Source organism: Chelonoidis abingdonii, unplaced genomic scaffold, assembly GCF_003597395.2.
Source record: "Chelonoidis abingdonii isolate Lonesome George unplaced genomic scaffold, CheloAbing_2.0 scaffold0021, whole genome shotgun sequence".
NCBI lineage: Eukaryota > Metazoa > Chordata > Testudines > Testudinidae > Chelonoidis > Chelonoidis abingdonii.
In genome coordinates, this window is record NW_027424282.1 from 1 (window position 1) to 15,298 (window position 15,298).

Sequence of the window (15,298 nt, forward strand, 5' to 3'; positions counted from 1 at the left end):
ACTCCTGGACTCTGAGAATCTCTACCTAAGTGTAACCCTTTGCATCTCCTATCCTTCCCAATGCAGAACCTCTAGGCTCCAAGAAGACTCTACAGACCTTGGGAGTACTGCACCACCAGGGCTGCAGGAAGAGGAATTCAGACGAGAGTTAACTAGTGCCTCTTTGATGAGTAAACCACTCCTCTTCACTCCCAAGCACCCCATGCAGATTCCCAATGGGGTAGTTCTACGATCTGCAGCAGCAGGGTTCCCCTGCAGTGGTACTGCGGAAATAGTGTTTAGGAAAATCAAGAATTACCCATAACCAATGCCTTTCTTACGGTGGAGTTAACATTGATTTAATATCAGTAATTTAAAAGTGGAAAAAATAAAAAAAAAATTATTAATTATTATTATTTTCCTTCCATTTCCAGGTATATTTTAAGGACACAAAATGGAGCAGAAGAACCTCACTGCCACAGTGACAGAATTTGTCCTCTTGGGCCTCACTCAAAGTCCTGTGCTGCAGCGATTCCTCTTCGTCATCTTTTCCGTACTCTACCTGACAACCTGGCTGGGTAACTTCATCATTATCACCACCGTGATCTCCAACCACCGACTCTACACCCCGATGTACTTCCTGCTGGCCAACCTAGCTTTCATAGATATTAGTGATCCTACAGTCAATGTGCCGAAGATGCTGTTGGGTCTCCTCTCCCAGCACAAAACCATCTCATTCAATGAGTGCATCCTCCAGATGTTCTTCTTCCACTTCATTGCCAGTGCTATGGTCTTTTTACTAGTGGTGATGGCTGCCGATAGGTACGTGGCCATCCATAAACCATTGCAATACTTGACTATTATGAACCGGGGTGTGTGTGTGCGGTTAGTGGCAGGCACATGGATGGGTGGTTTGGCTCACTCTGCTATTCAGATTGGACTGGTCCTCCAGTTACCGTTCTGTGGGTCAAATGTCCTGGACAATTTCTACTGTGATATCCCACAAGTAGTCAAACGGGCCTGGGCCGACACCTACCTGTTCGAGTTGCTTATGGTCTCCCAAAGTGGAGTACTTGCCATAATTATCTTCATCCTCCTGCTCATTTCATACACTATCATCTTAGTCAAGATAAGGACACACTCAAGGAAGAAGCAAAAACTCTCTCCACCTGCGGAATGCAGATCATGGTTCTGTGTTTAATATTTTCCTAGCATCTTAATCTACGCTCGACCCTTCGGAATTCCCCATAGACAAGGTGGTCTCTGTCCTTACATTATAATCAGCCCAATGCTGAACCCTATAATCTACACACTGAGGAAACTGAGATGAAGAAGGCTATCAGGAGACTGATGAGCGAGAATTCTCTTCTCGGGAGGGAAATGAAGACGTAATTTTTTTTTAATTACACTTTTTAAAATTTGTTTTTATCAAGTTTCATGAACTTGTTGCACGTGTTAACAAATCTTATTCAGAATCTGTGTTTGTTCCTGTATAAGAGTGTCACTCATGTGCTTTTAGTTCTATCATTAATGTAATGGAAGAGTGTATTTACTTTTTATGGTAGTACTAGAGGCCAGGGCCCATTGTGCTGGATACGGTAGAAATCTCTGTCCCTTAAGCTTACAATCCAAGGGCTATCATTCCTACCTGAAACTTTCTTAACACAAAGCTAAAGCTGACTGTCTGCCTTTACCGCTAGAAAGTCAAATGCGCTATACTTAAACCTCTGAGAATCAGGAAATACAACCCCATAACCTTAACTCTGCCCCTGGAAGCTGGCAAGAGCCACTGGGGATATTCTGTAAGCATAGTTCAGTCAGGCTGCTCATAAGAAGTAACCACAAAGAATGACTAACAAAGGTACCCTTTTATCTGGTGTGGGTTGTCCCACAGATTTAATCTACTATTATCATTATTGTGCTGATCCCAAGTGTATGTCTTCCTCGCAGTTAAGAGTGAGCCTCTCAGCCCAAGTAGACAGACTAGTGGCTAGAAACAGCTGTGTGACTTGTGACATCAAAAGATGCTCAGGCTATCCACCTGAGCTCAGACCCAGGGATCTCTTACAATTCCTTGCTTCCAGACTATTGTGACTATTGATTCCACTGGCCAATTGCTAGTGGATGATGATCTGTGTTTTTGTTATCATTACAGTATCTCAGTGAGCATTCAAGAACTAAGGTTTAAATGAAAAGAAACCCAGCATTTTAAAGTACAGAAAATAACTCAAAAGACCTATTTAGGTCTTGCAGGATCAGAGCCTTAGATTGTCAGCTCTTCATGGCAGGCCACTGTTCTTTTTTCCCTTTTTTACAGTCCTACACAATGGTCCTGTTGCAGTACAAATATAAAAAGAAAAGAATGGACAGACAGACAGATGGGGAAGAAAGAAGAAAAGAAGAAAGAAAAGAGAAGAAGAAAGAAAGAGGGTATGTGTCAAAATGTGTGGTGTGAGACAGAATGAGATGGAATTTGTTTGCCCTGAAGATTCGCTCACTCAGACAAGGGCTGTGTCCAACAGTCTCATGTCCCCCAGTCACCCAACAGCTACTGCATTCTCAGATTTACAGATCTAAATTGAGATGACCTAATGTGGTATGTTTCTCACGGTGCACTATTGTGCATTTGTGAATGCACAAAATTGTGTTTACCAGTGAAAAATGTGTACGAGTGCTTATGTTGTTATGTATTGTAAATGGGCTTATTGAGTGTGTTTCAATGCACATTAGTATGTGCATGTGTGTTTATCAGAGAGACATTAACAATAACTTAAACTCTGATCCCGTATTAAAGAAAAACGAACAAAGCTGTTTAGTTCCTGCAGCTCCTGGAGATTTAGTGAGTTCAGAGTTGGTGTCTACAAGCTCATATCTTATATGCAAGTCCAGGTCATTTCTGAGATCCTTCAACATTTATATTGCTGTCTTGATACTATTAAGACAATATTTCACATAATTATTTGAGCCACATTTTCAAATGCTGCTGTTTTTCTGCATCCTCCAAGACTCCAGATTGCACACAAACATTACATATTTTGACTTTTATTTTCAAGAGTCTAAGGCAGTTAGTGCACTAGATAGGATTCAGAAACTTGGTTCAGGCAAAGGTCCTCAAAAGTATTAAGGATCTCTAGTCCCTTGGACCTCGACTCCTGATTTTGCCACATGACTTCTTTAGTGCTTTGGGCAATTCAATACTTGGTGCTTCACAGCAGGTAAGAAATCATCTTGCCCAGCTCTGGACCTGGGATGTATTTACTTTATGCCCTGAGGCCAGAATTTTCAGAAGAACTCAGTTCCCATTCAAGCACCAAATTAAATGGCAGATGATCAGAAGAAACTCAGCACCCTGGGTGGTGAGTGAGCTGTTTGTGAAATGATTTTCATGTTGTCAAGGTTTTTCCTGGAATTTTTTGGAGGTTTCTTTTCAAAAAATCTGACAAATTTCAATGACAACTGAATTTTTAGAGCATCTAATGGAATTTGGATGCCTAATTCCCTTTGGCTCACAAAAACCAGTCATAGTAACTTTAGCTGACAGGGACTGTCAAAACAGATAGCTAAGGTATGTCTCTTTCACCTGTAAGGGTTAACAACAGTGACCTGCAACACCTGACCAGAGGACCAATCAGGAAACAAGATACTTTCAAATCTCGTGGAGGGAAGCCTTTGTTTGTGGTTTTGGGGTTTGCTTTTTCTCTCTGAGTCCTGGAAAGGACAGATGTGCAACCAGGTTTCTTGCCAATCTCCTGCTACAGTCTCTTATATATTCAGAATAGTAAGTATTGAGTAGAAAGGCGGTTATAGTCTTTGATTGTTCTGTATTTGCAACTGTGTTCTGGCTGGTAGAGTTTTAATAGTGTATTTGGCTGAAAGTATTTTAAATTGTATTTCTGTTGAGAAGGTTTTCCATTGTTTAAAGCTGAAAGCCCTGTAATATTACCATTAGATTATAGAGATAACTTTTACTTTTTTTTCTTTCTTTTTATAAAAGTTTGCTTTTAAGACCTGTTTGATTTTTTCTCCTGGTTAAGTCTCAAAGAAACTGAGTCTGTACTTACCAGAAGTGGTGGGAGATAGGGAGAAGGAAGGGAGGGGAAAAGGGGAAATCCCTTTGTTTAGATTCATCGAGCTTGAATCTTATTGCCTCGCATGAGGTGGAAAGCCTTTGTTTTAAGATTCAAGGAGTTGAATCCCAGTGATCTTCTAGGGTAACTCAGGAGGGAAAGCCTAGGAAGGCACTAGTGAGGAAGAGTTTCTTTCCTTGTATTAAGATCCAGGGGTCTGGATCTTGGGGTCCCAGGGAAGGTATTGGGAGACCAGAGTTTATCAGGGGCTCAGAGTCCTGATTGGTGGCAGCTATCAGATCTAAGCTGGTAATTAAGCTTAGAGGAATTCATGTTAGTACCTCATTTTGGACTCTAAGGTTCAGATTAGGAAAGAATACTATGACAGGGACATTGGAGTCAGAAAGGTTGTGTAGCTTCTTTAAACTCACACCGTCAGTGGGAGACCTAGAGCAGAATCTAGATCTCCTGATTTAAGAGGAGTTTCAAAGAAATGAAAGAAGTGAGTGTGCCAACACCATTGAATTTCAATGAGCGTTGGGATCAAACTTCTTTGTCTCCTCTGAAATTTCCAGTCTCCCCTTTGAAGATCACACAGGGATGAAATGAGCATCATGATCATTTAGTGGGGGGAACTACCATAACTCAACTCTAGAGCTGGTCAAAAACCAAGACCTATTATATGGTTGCAGTGTCTGTGCCAGGAGGGTCATAAATGTTCCATTCAAACTGTTTCAGTGGAAAATTGCAGGGGTGACAAAGCAAAAGTGTTCCAGAAAGTGTCTACAGTCCTTGAAAATTGTCAAGATTTCATTTTAAAAAAAGATGAAAAGTAGAAAATGAACATTTTGGGATGAAAATATTTTTTTTGAATTTAATTTACTTTAATAGTTTTTGTCAACTTTCAGATGTAAATTTCAGTTTTAGGAAATTTTGCTTTTTGACAAAAAGCCAATTTTTTTCTGAAAGGAAAAAAAATCCACTTTCCAGCCAGTTCTATTCTAGGCCAATCTTTAACCCATTATCCTTGCATCCTGCCACGAGGCAGGGAAGCATTATTATCCCGTTTAGCAGATGGGGAACTGAAGCACAGAGGCCTAGTTTCACAAAGTCTGAATTTAGTTTCCTGAATCGCAGTTTTAGGCACCTCTGTGATTCACACAACTCCTGCTGAACCCGTAGGCCCTAAACTCATGCTTGCCTCAATTTTAAGTAAATATTCCTCAGACACTAAGTTCATGCCTTTGAATGGGCCTGCTGCCAGACATCTGGATGATGTCTCCTAGAGAGTCCACAAATGAGAGAAAATAACCTTTGTCAACTAATTAAAGAGTGTTGGCCCAGAGGGGATAGACCAAAGGCGGGATGAAAGTAACTCACAGGACTTACGGTACGACCAGAGTCCGAGGGGTGCTCAACCGAAGAGCGTGGCCTCAACTGGAAGAGCAGGGACTCAAGAATTAAAGGCTTGGGGCACCAGCTGTGTCTGGGAGTCCCAGGCCTTTAATTCACCCAGGGAGCTCCCAGCTGCAGATGTGACTGGTAGCCCCCGGTGAACTAAAGGGCCCGAGGCTCCAGCCACCATGGAGCTCTGAGCCTTTAAATCCGGCCCCAGTCTGCTGCCAGATGTGCCGGATTTAAAGGCTAGCTTCCCGCCACAGGGGAGCTTGGAGGAGCCTTTGTGGCCCAGCCCAGACCACGGAGCTGTGCGCAGGGATTTAAAGGGCTCAGGGCTCCCTGCAGAGCCCTTTAAATCCCTCCACAGAAGCCGATGCGGTCCGGCACAGTGTACTGGCTCTTGCTGGTACCCGAAGTTGCCGTACTGGCTTACTTTTACCTCTGACCAAAGGTCTCCCATCTTGTCACTCTAACATCAGACTACAACAGAGACATTCTCTCTCTCTCTCCTCCCAGTGTTTGTAAGTATTCAATTCACAGTGGAATAGCTTCAACAGGAGTGCCCATTTCTTCAGTTAAATATTGCCAGGCGTAGCACTGAAGTCAATGGAAACGCATCATAGTAAGACTATGCCTGAAGGGAAGTGCTTTGAAGAACTGAGTCCAAACGCTGCTAGTGTTAGCAATGAACTAGTTCTTCCCTTCCAGCCATGGAAGTTCTTGCTCTGGCCAATAAAGAAAGAAAGAAAGAGCCTGACCCTGGAAACACATAAAGAACACGAGGAAAATTATTGATAGCAATAAGCCTATTGATTTCAGTGAGACTGCTGCCAGACAAAGACAGAAATGTAGGGCTGGAAGGGACCTTGAGAGATCTTATAGCCAGGCCCCCTTTCCTGAGGTAGGATTAAGTATGTCTAGACCAGGGGTAGGCAACTTATGGCACGTGTGCCGAAGGTGGCAAGCCAGCTGATTTTCAGTGGCACTCACGCTACCATTGGTCCGAGGGGCTCTGCATTTTAATTTGATTTTAAATGAAGCTTCTTAAACATTTTAGAAACCTTTTTTACTTTACATACAACAATAATTTAGTTACATATTATAGGCTTATAGAAAGAGACCTTCTAAAAACATTAAAATGTATTACTGGCACGTGAAGCCTTAAATTAGAGTGAATAAATGAAGACTCGGCACAGCACTTCTGAAAAATTGTCAACCCCTGGTATAGACCATCCGTGATAGGTGTTTGAGACAAGTTCTTCACAGGCATAAGTTATTTGTTTGCAGCATCAGGATCCTGATATGGACATTGTCAACACGCAATCTGCTCAGTTGATAGATACATAGATAGATAGATGTGTGTGTATGAGAATAGATAGGTAGATAGATAGATAGATAGATAGATTTTAAAGAGTTGCAGGAGGTGTGGCACATGATTCTGAGTGCTCCTGCCATCTGCTGGGGATTTATGATTTATTTTAAATAGCTTCTTTCGCTGCTGAAGCACTAAATAGTAACACAAACAACAGAGACAACTGCCCAGTTAAGGGTGGAAACACAGAAAATGACTCTACACAAATAGTTTATGTCTAAAACATGCAGTGATCTCACTGGATAGTCTTGAATAATATTTGCTCTCTAAGCTCTTTTACTAACAGTTATCTCAGGCGATAATTGTGATAGTAGTAGGCAAAAGAAATTCCAGAGAGAAGTTTGATTTGTAAGATGTTACAGTCCCTTGAAGAAAAATCTCTTTAAAAAATCCTATATAATATCCAACAGGGAAGTCTCTCGCTTTGTCTCTCTATGTAAGCCCATTATTCTGAGCCTTAGAAATAAGGGAGCTCAGAACTGTCACCTGTGGATGAAATGGGGGAAGAGGGACTGTCATAAATATAAAAGGTAACAACCTTCATGTATGCAGCAAAATAAAATCCCTTCTGACCAGAGGTACAGAATCACTTTACCTGTAAGGGGTTAAGAAGCTCAAATAAACTGAATGGCACCTGACCAAAAGGACCAATAAGGAAAGAAGATACTTTCAAATCTGGGGCAGGAAGAGAGGCTTTGTTTGTTCTCTCTCTGGATAGAGAGAGAGAGACCAAGCAGGTAAACCATCTCTTGAAAAGATACCTGAAATGATACATATAAAATTACAGCAATTATAAGTAAAGGCAAGGAAATGCATTTGATTATCTTTTGGTTTAGCTTGTGAATTCTCCCTATGCTAAGAGGGAGTTTTATTGCTGTTTTTTGTAACTTTGAAGCTAAGCCTAGAGGAGAATCCTCTGTGTTTTATATCTTTTTATTTACCTTGTAAAGTTACCTTCCATCCTGATTTGGCAAGTGTGATTCTTTTACTTTTTTTAAAAAATAAAAGTCTTCTTTTAAGAACCTGATTGATTTTCAGTGTCTAAAACCCCAGGAGTTTGGTTTGTGCTCAATTGGTTAGTATATTATTCTCAAGCCTCCCTAGGAAAGGGGATGAAGGGACTTGCGGGGAATATTTTGGAGAAATAGGGACTCCAAGTGGCCCTTTTTCCTGAATTTTTGTCTAAATCACTTGGACAAGGAAAGTTTTAGCCTAAGCTGGTAGAAATAAGATTAGGGGATCTTTCATGTGGGTCCCCACATCTGCACCCCAGAGTTCAGAGCGGGGAGGGAACCCTGACAGTGGCCCAGAGCAGCTTAAGACTTGCAGTTGTGGAAGGACTCCACTGCCGAGGGAGCTCTCTGCTGCTGTCTATTGGAGAGCAAAGGGAATTGAGTGGATGGGCCTAGCCTCTTTTGCACTGCATTTACATGAGAGGGTGGACCATTTCGGTTAAATGTTGAGTTTGGGAGGCATAAAGTGCAATAGATCTTATTGGGAGATAGAGGGACAAGACATCAAGCTGAATGTGCCTGGGGTCACCCTGACCAAGCCTTCTGTTAGGCACAGTGGGGAAAGGAAGCCTGAATATACATGCTTGAAAGGTTAGTTATCAAACAATTGAAATGAACAACCCATTGTTATCAAGGGGGCTACACTGGCGGGAAGGTACTACTCACTGTGAACAAGGATGGCAGGATCGGACACTTATCACAAAATCCAGCCAAAGTTGAAGGAATTGTAGTTAAAAGCAAATACCAAGTCCTTACATTCGTACTCAGACATTACTCTGTCAATACTCAGGTAAGACTCCAGCTGAATGTCCCTGAGTAAGGATACTCTGTACAAAGGTTAAAGCTTTCAGCTAGAACCATTGCAATCTCTCAGGAACAGAAAGAAGATTAATTAAAACATATATATTAAATTTAATTAATGATTAATTAAATCATATAGCCACATATATATACTGATTCACAGACTGAAAGAATAGAATGATTAAAGTAAAAGGCCTTATTTCTATAACCCTTTTATAAATCAATGGCATTGCTCATGAAGGATTTGCCCACGTCTTAATCAGCCAAGAAGAAGAGTCATGAATCATGATTGTAGGGGAAAGTTGGTTAATTTGGGGTTACACCCATGTAAATGAGATTAAGGTCTCATATTGCACACCCATTAGTCTAATCCAAAGACAGACCTGGTCTTTTGAACCTTTTTGGAGGTGAGGGGAAACTTAGAAATTGGAATTTTTGCAAAATGAGCTTTTTGTTTTGATCAGCATTATAAAGAACCAGACACAGCCATAGCTGCAACATCAGTGCCAGAGACTTGTTGAAGGGAAAGGTCTTTACTTTGTCTGAGCTAGAGGCCAGGATTGGGCCAGCTGAGTCGGATCAGTGCTAGCAACACCAGCCTTTCAGTGGACAGAAGGTACCTGCCAGTGAAAGGTCGTGTAGGCTTGACTTCTCCTAGTGTCAGCAATGGACTCTCAGTGTATGATCAGCTTGGGCCCATCTGAATAAGAAATCTGCAGTAATTGGAGCAGACTCTGTCCCTGCAGACTGGGCCCTTGTCAACACACACATCCTGAAACTGACAGCACCTGTGACATAAACTGGCCCCATTGGTATGTCTACACTGCAAGTGTGGCCAGGGTTAGCAGAACTAGAGTGGCAGAACCTGTGTTTGGTAACCTAGGCTTGAGAGTCTACACTCATTTGTAAACCCAATTTAGGAATTTTTGATCCTGTGTTCCAACCTGGGGCTCCAGCATCTACACGTATTATGTGGGCTGAGTCCAATCCCTGACTTCCTAGCATCCTCTCCCAAATGTTCTAGCCATTTTTTCATAGGGCATGGGAAAACTTAACTTCTACCAAATTTGACTGTCAGAGGACAAGGAAGCGCCCAGGTACTGTGGAATCTTCTGATGGATGCCCATGGTATCTCTACATTGCAATTAACACCCACAGCTGCAGTGTTAGCTGACTTGGGTTTGAGGGCTCAGGCTGTGGGCTGTAAAATTGTGGTGTAGATGTTTGGGCGGATGCCAGGCTCTAGGACCTTCCTCCTATGAGGTGTTTAATTGCACTGTAGACATACCCCCCAAAGCACAAGTCCAGTGAGGTCGTGTCTACATGCAAAGCAGCAGAGTTGAACCCTGGTCGTGGCTTGACTCAGGCTCGATCCTCCACCCTGTGGGATCTTTGATCTGAGCCTGGGTTAGCACAGTTTGCATGTAATGGAAGGGGATTAGGCTTGATCCTGAGTTTGAACCCTGGTTTACACTACAATGTAGACATAACCTCTGAGGCCACCTCCAGCCAAAGAGGCTGAGAACTTTGAAGGCAATGGACCTAAAAAGGGCTGGCCAGTGATAGGCAGGATCTATGGATACATCTATACTGCAATTAAACATCCCCAGCTGGCCAGTGTCAGCTGACTCGGCTTGTGGGGCTCATCCCTTTCAGGAATTCCTTTCTAGGCTTCATTTCCCATTTTGTATGTGTGCAGCTGATTGTTCCTTCCTAAGTGGAGTACTTTGCATTTGTCTTTATTGAATTTCATCTTATTTACTTCAGACCATTTCTCCAGTTTGTCCAGATCATTTTAATTATAATCCTATCCTCCAAAGCACTTGCAACCCTCCAGCCTGGCATCATCCGCAGACTTGATAATGTACTCTCTATGCCATGATGTAAATCATTGATGAAGATATAGAACAGAACTGGACCCAGATCTGATCCCTGTGGGTCACACTTGATATGCCTTCCAGCATGACTGTGAACCACTGATAACTACTCTCTGGAATTTTTCCAACCAGTTATGCACTCACCTTATAGTAGCTCCATCTAGGTTGTATTCTCTATGTTTGTTTGTGAGGTCATATGTGAGACAGTATCAAAAACCTTACTAAAGTCAAGATATAAAAAATCTACTACTTCCCCTCTATCCACAAGCTTGTTAGCCTGCTATCAGGTTGGTTTGACATCATTTGTTCTTGACAATCCATGCTGTACTTATCACCTTATTGTCTTCTAGATGTTTGCAAATTGATTACTTAATTATTTGTTCCTTATCTTTTTGGGTACAGAAGTTAAATTGACTGGTCTGTAATTCCCAGGTTGTTCTTATCTCCCTTTTTATAGATTGACATTATATTTTCCCTTTTCCAGTCTTCTGGAATACTCCCATCTTCCATGCTTTTCAAAGATAATCACTAATGGCTCAGATATCTCCTCACTCAGCCCCTGAGTATTCTAGGATGCATTTCTTCAGGCTTTGTGACTTGAAGACATCTAACTTGTCTAAGTAATTTTTGACTGTCCTTTCCCTATTTTAGCTCTTATCTACCTCATTTTCACTGGCATTCACTATGTTAGATGCCAATCACCACCAACCTTCTTGGAAACCGAAACAATCAGTAAGCACCTCTGCCATTTCCACTTTTTCTGGTATTGTTTCCCCCCTCATTGAAGTAACAGGCTACGTGTCTTGGTCATCCTCTGGCTTCTAATGTATTTGAATAATGTTTTCTTGTTACCTTTATGTCTTTTGCTAATTTAATCTTGTTTTGTGCCTTGGCCTTTCGAATTTTGTCCCTACATACTTGTGTTATTTGCTTATATTCACCCTTTGTAATTACTTTTAGTTTCCACTTTTTGTAGGACTCTTTGTTTGAGTTTAGATATGAAGATTTCCTGGTTACGCAGGTGATTTCTCACTATACTTCCATATTTTCTATGCAGTTGGATAGTTTGCTCTTGTGCCTTAAACATAGTGCTGTCCACACGGCACTTCTGTCGGTGTAACTTATGTTGTTCAGGGGGTATTTTTTCACACCCCTGAGTGACATAAGTTATACGACAAAAGTGCTAGTGTAAACATGCTAAGACTCTCAAGTGAGTAAGGTCAAAATTTTAAAAAGATATTTAGGTACCTAACTCTACTGAAATCAGTGCTTATGAATGAGAGTAGGAGTGCACAAGCTGACACCTTTTGATCTTTGCAAGAAGTGGAAAGAAGAAAGAAAGAAAGAAGAAGATTCTTAGATTATGCTTTGTCAAATCGCAGTGGCCTCAGGTTTTGGGGTTTTTTGGAAAATTTGCAATGAACCCCAAATTACCAACTTCCCCTACTATCATGATTCATGACTCTTCTTCTTGCTGATTAAGATGTGGGCAAAATCCTTCATGATCAATGTCATTGATTTATAAAAGGGTTATAGACTAAGGCCTTATACTTTAATTATTCTATTTTACTTTCAGTTTGTGAATTTAGTATATAATATGTGGCTATATGATTTAATTAATCATTAATTAAATTTAGTATATTAATATATATGCTTTAAATAATCTTCATTTCTGCTCTGAGAGATTGCAATTGGTTCTAGCTGAGAGCTTTAACTCTTGTACAGAGTATCCTTACTCAGGGACATTCAGTGGAGTTTTGCCCGAGTATTGACAGATAAAGTCTGAGATATGACGAAGGACTTGGTATTTGTTTAACTACAAGTTCCTTCAACTTTGGCTGATTTTTGTTAAGTGTCGATTTGCCACCCTATTTCACAGTGAGTAGTACCTTCCTGCCAGTGTAGCCCCCTTGATAACAATGGTGTTCATTTCAATTGTTTATGATAATTAACCTTACAAGTATGTATATTCAGGCTCCCTTCCCCACTGTGCCTAACGAGAAGGCTTTGTAGGTGACCCAGCACATTCAGCTTGATGTCTTTGTCCTCTATCTCCCAATAAGGTCTTTTGCACTTTATGCCTCCCAACTCAAAATTAACCAAAATGGTCCACACTCTCAGTAAATGCAATGCAAAAGAGGCTGGGCGCCCATCCAATCAATTCCCTTTCCTCTCCAATAGACAGGCAGCAGAGAGCTCCCTCAACAATGGAGTCCTTCCACAACTGCAGGTTTAAGCTGCTCTGGGCCCCTTCAGGGTTCCTCCCCACTCTGAAATCTGGGGACAGATGTGGGGGACCCCATGAAAGCTCCCTAATCTTATTTCTACCAGCTTAGGCTAAAACTTTCCTTGTCCAAGTGATTTATAAAAATTCAGGAAAAAGGACCACTTGGAGTCCCTCTTTCCCCAAAATATTCCCCCAAGTCCCTTCACCCCTTTCCTAGGATGCTTGAGAATAATATACTAACAATTGACCACAAAAACAACCCCCTGGGTTTTTAGGCACTGAAAATCAATCAGGTTCTTAAAGAAGAATTTATTTTTAAAAAAAGTAAAAGAATCACACCTGCAAAATCAGGATGGAAGTAACTTTACAGGGTAAATAAAAAATATAAAACACAGGATTCCCCTCTAAGCTTAGCTCAAAGTTACAAAAAACAGGAATAAACTCCCTCTTAGCATAGGGAATTCACAAGCTAAACCAAAAGATAAAATCAAATGCATTCCTTCCTTTATTATTAATTTGTAATTTTATATGTATCATTTCAGGTATCTTTCAAGAGATGGTTTACCTGCTTGGTCTCTATCCAGAGAGAGAACAAACAAAAGCCTCTTCTCCCGCCCCAGATTTGAAAGTATCTTCTTTCTTTATTGGTCCTTTTGGTCAGGTGCCAACCAGGTTATTTGAGCTTCTTAACCCCTTACAGGTAAAAGTGATTCTGTACCTCTGGCCAGAAGGATTTTATTTTGCTGCATACATAAAGTTTTACCCTTATATGTTATGACAGTCCTCTTCCCCCATTTCATCCACAGTGGACAATTCTGACTCCCTATTTCTAAGGCTTGATCAATGGGCTTACAGAGAGAGAGAAGAGAGAGACTTCCTGTTGGATATTATATAGGATTTTTTAAGAGATTTTCTTCAAGGGACTGAAACATTTACAAATTCAAACTTCTTTCTATGAATTTCAATTATCGTCTAGATAACTGTAGTAAAAGAGCTTAGAGAGCATAATATTATTCAAGGTTATCCAGCGAATCACTGCGTGTTTTAGACATAAATACTATTTGTGCAGACTCATTTTCTGTGTTTCCACCTTAACTGGCAGTTGTCTCTGTTGTTTGTTTACTGTTTTTAACGCTTCAGCAGGAAAGAAGCTTTTAAAATAAATCATAAATCCCCAGCAGATAGCAGGAGCACTCAGAATCAATGTGCCACACCTCCTGCAACTCTTTAAAATCTACCTATTCCTCATACACACATCTATCTATCTATGTATCTCAGCTGAGTAGATTGCGGGTTGACAATGTCTAATATGCGGCAAACCAATACTTATGCCTGTGAAGAACTTGTCTCAAACACCTCTCAGGGATGGTCTATACCAGGGGTCAGCAATCTTTCAAGAAATGGTGCACCAAATCTTCATTTATTCCTCTAATTTAAGACTTCACGTGCCTAGTAAACCTTTTAATGTTTTTAGAAGGTCTCTTTCTATAAGTCTATAATATGTAACTAAATTATTGTCATAAAGTAAAGTAAATAAGGTTTCTAAAATGTTTAAAGAAGCTTCATTTAAAATTAATTAAAATCAGAGCCCCTGGACCATTGCAGTGGAGTGCCACTGAAAATCAGCTCGCTTGCCACCTTTGGCACACGTGCCATAGGTTGCACTACCCCTGGTCTAGACATACTTAATCCTGTCTCAGGAAAGGGGGCCTGGCTATATGATCTCTCAAGGTCCCTTCCAGCCCTACATTTCTGTCTTTGCTCTGCAGTAGTCTCACTGAAATCAATAGGCTTATTCCTATCAATAATTTTCCTCATGTTCTATGTGTTTCCAGGGCAGGCTCGTTATTTATTTATTTATTTATTGGCCAGAGCAAGAACTTCATGACTGGAAGAAGAACTAGTTCATTGCTAACCACATAGCAGTTTTGGACTCAGTTCTTCAAGCACTTCCTTCAGGCATAGTCTTTACTATGATTGCGTCTTCATTGACTTCAGTGCTACGCCTGGCAATTTTAACTGAAAATGGGCCACTCCTGTTGAAGCTATTCCACTGTGAATTGAATACTTACAAAACACTGGGGAGGAGAGAGAGAGAGAATGTCTCTGTTGTAGTCTGATGGTTATAGAGTGACAAGATGGGAGACCTTTGGTCAGAGGTGAAAGTAAGGCCAGTACGGTACAATTCGGTCTGTACGCAAGAGCAGTTACACTGTGCCGGACCGCATCGGCTTCTGTGGAGGGGATTTAAAGGGCTCTGCAAGGGAGCCCTGAGCCCTTTAAATCCCCTGCGCACAGCTCCTGGTCTGGCTGGGCGCTTAAAGGGCCCTCCAAGCTCCCCCTGTGGCGGAAGCCTAAAGGAGCCCTTTAAAAACCGGCCCTGGCCCACAGCTCTGGCAGCCGACTGGGCCGGTATTTAAAGGGCTCAGAGCCCATGGTGGCTGGAGCCTCGGGCCTTTATTCACCCGGGGGCTACCACTCACTTCTGCAGCTGGGAGCTCCCTGGGTGAATTAAAGGCCTGGGACTCCCAGGACACAGCTGGTGCCCCAAGCCTTTAATCTTT

At 41.5% G+C, this 15,298-nt stretch overlaps 1 pseudogene; it reads left to right on the top strand.

Annotated features, from left to right (window-relative positions):
• Positions 1–433: 433 nt before the first annotated feature.
• LOC116823571 (olfactory receptor 4D2-like) lies at positions 434–1,371 on the top strand (annotated as a pseudogene).
• Positions 1,372–15,298: the final 13,927 nt, after the last annotated feature.